The sequence below is a fragment of the Limulus polyphemus genome, unplaced genomic scaffold (assembly GCF_000517525.1).
Source record: "Limulus polyphemus unplaced genomic scaffold, Limulus_polyphemus-2.1.2 Scaffold1367, whole genome shotgun sequence".
In the NCBI taxonomy this organism is placed as follows: domain Eukaryota; kingdom Metazoa; phylum Arthropoda; class Merostomata; order Xiphosura; family Limulidae; genus Limulus; species Limulus polyphemus.
In genome coordinates this window covers 285,758-293,191 of record NW_013666977.1, presented here as the reverse complement: position 1 = coordinate 293,191, position 7,434 = coordinate 285,758, and the positions used below count along the sequence as shown (strand labels likewise).

General features: G+C 30.9%; 1 protein-coding gene across 1 annotated transcript in view; it reads left to right on the top strand.

Annotated features, from left to right (window-relative positions):
• The first annotated feature begins 5,561 nt into the window (after nt 1–5,561).
• The window catches only part of LOC106463281 (serine/threonine-protein kinase Sgk1-like), a 39,040-nt gene continuing 37,167 nt past the window's right edge, over nt 5,562–7,434 (top strand). Inside the window, exon 1 of the mRNA XM_022390724.1 lies at nt 5,562–5,582. The gene's annotated coding sequence lies outside the window, so the exon portion shown is untranslated. The remainder of the gene's footprint in view (nt 5,583–7,434) is intronic.

The following is a 7,434-nucleotide window of genomic DNA, read 5'->3' as shown; positions in this document are numbered from 1 at the left end:
ATTTGGCAAGGTAGGAGTCATCTTCAGCTAAGACAGTTTTATTTTTAACAGGGTGATTGGCCTTTGGAATTGGTTGCCTTCAAATGTAGTGGATGCAGTAAATGTAAGATAGTTTAAGGAAATGCTTTATAAGTATTTAAATGATAAAGGCTGGCTTTAAATTTTTTTGATGTGTGTGGATGAAACAGTCTGTATAGGCAAATAGGCTCCTTGTTGCCTTTAAATTTTGTTATTTAATTTGCACTATAAAATTAACATAGTTTGAAGATCTAGTTTTAGAGCATTAGAAAAGTTCAAAGTACTATGATTGCATTGGGTATTTTGCACACCATGTCTGTACAGAAATTCTAGTAATTTCTCAAAAACAAATTTTTAACAAAAGTATTCTCTTGTGGTTTATAGTTAGAGCTTTGATACCATACTGTTGTAATAATCTAATACAAGCAAAAAGTTGTTATAATCCTTTTTATATTTTCAACTAGCTGCTCTTTTATAATTTTACAACAGAATTATGATTTGAAGCATGATGAGTTGTAGTTGACTGAAACTACTAAGAAAGCTGATGAACAGAATTTGCTCAAAGCAATCTTAAAAAAAAATCCATAATTAATAGATAGATCTAATTTTATTAGTTTTTCATGCTTTGTTGTGTATGTTTACAATAATTTGCACTTTTGAATACTTTAATTGCATGGAATTCTAGCGTTTTTTTATTTTATTCATTTTGCAGTTAATCAAATTGAGGTCATACTGTCAATCTTACCAGTAAATTAGATAATTGCAACTTGCTACCTGTTGTTACCTAGAACATACATTTAACTGCATTGTGATGTAACAAGAGACCATTTGGTCCATTACAAGTTGTTCTAGCAAACTCACCCTTGAAAAAAGTGAAAATTTAAAACCACCATTTTTTTTCAAAATACTGTATCATCAATTCCCATCTTAAGTTCCTGTAAATTGTGAACTTGTTATCTAGACATTGTAAAAAAAGTGTGAACTTTGTGTACTTTGATTGTCAAAGAATTCTTGATAAGATGTTGCACAAAACTCTGCATATAGCTAAGAAAATCACATTGATAATAGTTTGGGAAAAACCTGTTAATTTTATTGCAGGGTGATTAGATGGGAGCAAGGAAAAGGCTGTTATCAATGAAGTCCAATCAGACAAGTGTAACTGGTACATTGCCTCATTGTTCAATAGCATGAGTGAAGAAAAAGATCTTGTTATAGTGGTGGATAAGTCACTCAAGCTATTGAGGTAGTGCTCCGTTGCAAATAATAAAGCTAATAGGATTTTAGGATTTATTTATAGAATTATCAATTATGAGTCAAGTGTGTTCATTATCTCTTTTATCAAATCACTAATTAGGCCTCATTTGTGTGTAGTTTTTGTTTTTCTATTTACACAATATATTTACTTATTTTCTATTGAGAAAAGAAAAGTAAGAAATGAGCTTATTAAAGTTAACATATTATTCAGGAGATTGATAGGATGAAAGTCTTCAATTTATTTGTGCTATATTCTGAAGATAATAGAATGAGAGTTATGAAAGACAAGCTAAGCACAAGTTAAGACAGATTAATTTTTCATAACAGGGTGATTGGATTATGTAATGAGTTTCTATCAGCAATAGTAGAGGCTGGCGATTTAGAAGAAGTATTAGAAAACTTAGAAGTATAATAAAAAATCTATTGTGATAATCAGTAAGCCATTTATAAACAGTATTGAAATAACAAATTTATTTTCCAAAATGTAAACTAATATAGAATAGTCTATGACTACATTACTTTAGTACAAAGAAACGTGTTAGAATTTCTTAAATAAGCTTTCAAAATGCTACATTTACTCTCCCCATTTTTCTAAAAGTGTTAGAAAAATTCTTAAGCTTTCATGTGTTATTTCTTTTATAAAGGCTATATATTCTGTATTTTACAATAATACCCCTTTTTGGCCTTTATAACTGTTTCAGTTCACTCAACCCTAAAGTTATGTAGATGAAGACAATGGATAAGACACAAAATATTTTCCATTATAAAAGCTTCAAATGTTTACTAAAACAAACAGTAATACAGTGCACAATCTTTTAAAATTTAAACTAAAAAGACATAGCTCTTTTCTCCTCTACAGATATAACTCTTGTTAACCAATCTCTTCATTAAACAGTGATGAACTGTATGCTCTCAAACTCTGTCCAAAAACAAAGACATTGTTGTCACTAAACTATACAAAGATAGTGGTATTGTCAATAAGAAAAATAAAAAGGCACCCAAAATGATAAAATGAACCACCAGCTCAGTGACACTTGTAAATCCAAAAACTAGATACTAACTCTTAACTTTTAAGAGTGAAGGTAAGATCCTACTTTTTCTCAAGACCCTTTAACAGCAAAATATCTGTGCAATGATTTTTCACTAACTTGCCCCAAGCAGCACAAGCAATTGGTATTATTTTTGGCCTATCCAAAGTTCACAAAACTTTCTGTCCATTTTTATCAGCTGAAATTACAATATCTCTAAACATAATGTTCCTGATCTTAAATATCTTACTTTGAATGAATTTACTATTACTGATTCTATCACTTTTGCTTCTGAAACCTAAAACTCTCTCTGTTGATCACTATGTTATGACTAGTATTGATATTGAAAATCTCTATGGCAGTATTCCTCTTGATGAAACTTTAAATTTAATGATGGACCCCTCTTTCCTTTCAGCAATATCTTGGTCTAGCCAAAAATAATTCTTGGAACTTCTTACTCTTTCTACGAAGTTAAGTCAGTTAATGATGTAATTTATGACCAGTTATATAGAATTTCCTTGGGTTCCTGCTTGGCTCAATGACAACCAATAGTATTCTAAGCTATGACAAATGCAATTGGCTAGAAATATACCCATGTGATTTCAAACCTGTCCTTTATAAATGCTATATTGATGATACTTTCTTGCTGTTTCATCTTTCTAAATTTCTTGCTTACCTGAACTCCCAACACCTTAAAACCAACTTCATATCCAAACATGTGAAAATGAACCCTAACCTTTCCTTGACATCAGGATTACTAAAGAAGTAATTGTTTTTCTACTTCTGCTTTTTGTGACAAAAACTTTTGCATGCCTTAACTCCAATTTTAACAGCTTTATTCCCAATCATTTCAAAGAAATCTAATCATGTCAATTTTAACTAGAATTTTAATTTCGGCTCAAATTACTGTATTATACATGGAGAAATTACACTTCTGCACAAACACATGTTAACAATGTCGATCTGACTGATTTTATGACAAGCATTACTCACAAATTTCTAAACAACAATTTCCACCAGCCACTTGCTACTTTGCAAACTGTCCTCAAATTTCCTTTCATTATCTGCCTTCCTTTTAGGGGCTCATAAGCCTTACAAATTTAAAAACAACTCTCCTCTTTAAAAAACTTCTACTTTCAAACTCAACTCAGATTAATATATAGATCCAGTCTTCATATTAGACACTTATTTTAATATAAAGATTGAATACAAACACTTATATGTTCATGGCCCTTGTATAAGTGTCTGTGTGTGTATACATATAGTGACTGTAATGTCATATATATATATATACTGGCAAAAAACTTAGTCTGTGAACATTGAAGACTATTCATTCACATCTGAAGCCACAGGTTGCAACATTCGTATAACAAGTTCTCCATCATTATAAGGATCTTTAGACCTTGAACTGTACATTAAAGAAAGCTTATTCATAGCAAAAATCTACCAGGCTCTTAACGGCTCACAAACATCCCCAGACATAAGAATTATTTTGAATAGTTTTATTTAACACTTAGCCTTTTGTTAAGAATAATTATGTTATTGTCTCATGCAACCTGTAATCTGTACTTCCTTCTGTTTAAAGCTTTACTAAATATTCAAAGTAAATTAGTTATTGAAGTTACTATAAAATTTGTTAATAATATAATTATAATATTGTTCTAGATTTTACTAAAGATGAAATAAGTGTATTCCAAAACATTTTTTATAAAAGCTTTGAATGTGTTCATCTTTAGTACTAGATTTCATTTTTCTTCTCAGGAATTCATTGCATATGTTCTTAATTACTTATGCATCAGTTTGTTTGTGGTTCCTGTGGAATACACGAGTAACATAAAATATCTAAAAAAAACCCAAAAAACATCAGTATTGCATTTCTTCCCAAGAATTATTGTTGGAGTACATTGTGTATATATCAACAATTATTGTTGGAGTACCTTGTGTTTATATCAACAATTATTGTTGGAGTACGTTGTGTATATATCAACAATTATTGTTGAAGTACCTTGTGTTTATATCAACAATTATTGTTGAAGTACCTTGTGTTTATATCAACAATTATTGTTGGAGTACCTTGTGTTTATATCAACAATTGTTGTTGGAGTACGTTGTGTATATATCAACAATTATTGTTGGGGTACGTTGTGTATATATATATCAACAATTATTGTTGGAGTACGTTGTGTATGTATCAACAATTATTGTTGGAGTACGTTGTGTACGTGTCAACAATTGTTGGAGTACGTTGTGTACGTGTCAACAATTGTTGTTGGAGTACGTTGTGTACGTGTCAACAATTGTTGTTGGAGTACGTTGTGTACGTGTCAACAATTGTTGTTGGAGTACGTTGTGTACGTGTCAACAATTGTTGTTGGAGTACGTTGTGTACGTGTCAACAATTGTTGTTGGAGTACGTTGTGTACGTGTCAACAATTGTTGTTGGAGTATATTTCTTAGGAAAATAATGATTTTTACACTTTTTTGGTTCTTTGTAACAAATATAGTAACAGCCGAAAACATAAAATATTCAAAATGTGGACTCCACTTGTATAGAAACAAATTGGTAATTTGGGGATTAATGAAGATAGATATATATATATATATATATATGTGTGTGTACTCTCTTTCATAGTCCAGTGATATATTTAATTCTTATTATGGTACCTATTTTAGTGAAGCAATATTTCTAAAAGTTTCTCTTGCATACACTGTGTGTTTTTGTGAATGAACATAAGGTGCAAGTAAATGTAATTGTAGTGAAGAGCCATAGATAAGATATCATTCACATGCTTATAAACATTGCATTCTCTTTATCTATGTATTTCAAACATTTTTGTTGTGGTAAACACCTGACAGAAGTTTTGTGGCATTAAATGTATTTTTTTTTGGCTCTAGTTTAGAAGTCACAATTTCTTGTGAGTACAAATGTAGAAATTTCAAGGCAACTTTTTTTTATGTATGTTGAGTCACTTACAGATCAGAAGTGCCAAAAAAGGTATGATTGCTCAAGCATGTGTGTAACTATACTGTACATGAATAGGTAATTGTGTTTAATACTAAGATGTGAAGCTAATACATGTACATTAGGGAATCATTTGGCAGTTATTGTGTGATGCATGCTCAAGGTTAACTTTTATTTCTGGGAAATGATACATGTATAGGAAAAAGAATACAGTACATAAAATCCTTCTAGACATTTCAAAATGGTTTGGTCTATAACTGGAAACATGAGGCTCATGCTTGCTTTTACATGTACTGCACATGGAAATGTTTCCATAAAATGTATGGATAGCTATTTTTTTACCATAATTTTTTGCTCCAATATTTATATGCTTTAGTATTATAATAAATTTTTCTGGACCGCTTTAAATCTTATTAACTTAATACACATGGAGTGTTGATGTGTTTTTGTATGTAAGTAGTGTTAGTAGTTTTCTAATTTAATAAAAACAAAAAATTTAACAAGATTTCTACATGTATCTTATATTTACAAGTTGCTTGATAATTTCAAAATTATCTTATGTTTTGTGAGGCTGTAAAAAAATAACTTTATAAGAAAAAAACAACTTGATAAAAAGAGACCAACATCAATTACTGCAGCACTATATAATATAGATGACACCTTGGACTAAGTAATGTGTAACCTGTTGAATTTGGTAATTTTATAAATCTTATTTCTGTCAAGATAAATGCTGTATTATGACAGTGTTTATTGTATTTCTTTTTTTATATTTACTAAAATTATAGTAATCCAGTTGCTAGCACTTAGCCCTTTTATAACAATAGTTTCCATAAGGAAATTAACATAATTTAGTGTTGTAAAATGTACAAATATTTATGTAAGTATTTCACCTCCTAATGTTTTGTTTAAAACTTTTATGCAATTTTATTGAGTAAATATTAAGAGTAAATTCTTAAAGTTTTACCCCCTTTAACACAGTTCTTAATCAACTAAGTAAAGTACTTGCTGTGAAAATGTAAAATATTTATAGTTTAAACTGGGTTTCATAAATTTTACCCCATAAAATATATAAGTACTATGCAGTTATTATTGTGTTGATAAACTAATCAGATTATTTTTTCCTATATTAGATCATAATTTGAATCATGTTGTTTATTGTTTGTACAGTTTTGTATTAAAATGATCCAATTCAACAGGTTCACTTAAAAAAAAAAGAATGTATATATATATATATTTATTTGTCAAGCTTATTACCTTTTTTAAATATTTATAGTGAAGGTGATAAATAAGTTTTTCTGTTAATAAGTTAACAGCTTTGGCAATAAATGCATTCCATCAGGACTGGACAAATTAAACCTCTAAGCCTTCCCACTGATTTGTATGTTACCCAAGGCACTAGCTATGATTCCTTCTAACCCATTGGTGGGTCCTGTTGATAGCACCAGATTGGTAGCTAAATCCTGGTTTCTGCTTATGAGGTACTTCATGAGTGCCCAACTCCTCCATTTCTTCTTTGGCCATCTCTGTGGAGGCAGGCTTGATTTGACATCAGACACCTGGCTATCCAGAAGCTCAAACATCAGGAATGGAGGTTATGCAGTTCGCTGTATGTTGTCGGGGTTAAATTTCTAAGGTTGCCATTTATCTCTCTCAGTCTTTGCTTAGTCCCACAATATACATTTATCAATGGAGATGGCACACATATTAGCAATAGTGTATTGAGAGGAGGTTGAACTTAATTTCAATCAGAAGTGCCAACCATAACTCATTTTTTGACCTGGCTATTTGACAAGGGTTTTGCATCTTCCACAATTGTCCTGTATAAGTTGGTCTTATCAACTACTTTCCATATGAGAGACAATATTCTTTGATTCCCCAGTACTCTCCAGCTTCCTCACATCATCTTGGGTCCTTCATCGCAAATGACCATTTCAATTATCTAACTGGAATATGAAGATGGCATTACATGTTCTTTCTCAACACCTGTTTGAGACCATAGCCTTGTATGCCATGTATCACCTTTCCCTGAAGGTTTATTTTTCATTGCTGCTGACCTACAGACATTGCCGGTTGGAGTGGTTTATGCTGAATGTGCACAAGATGCTTGTTCAGACCAATTCTTCCCTAAGACACTGTCAGCCGGGGAAGGGGATAAATCCTCTTCACTGATTC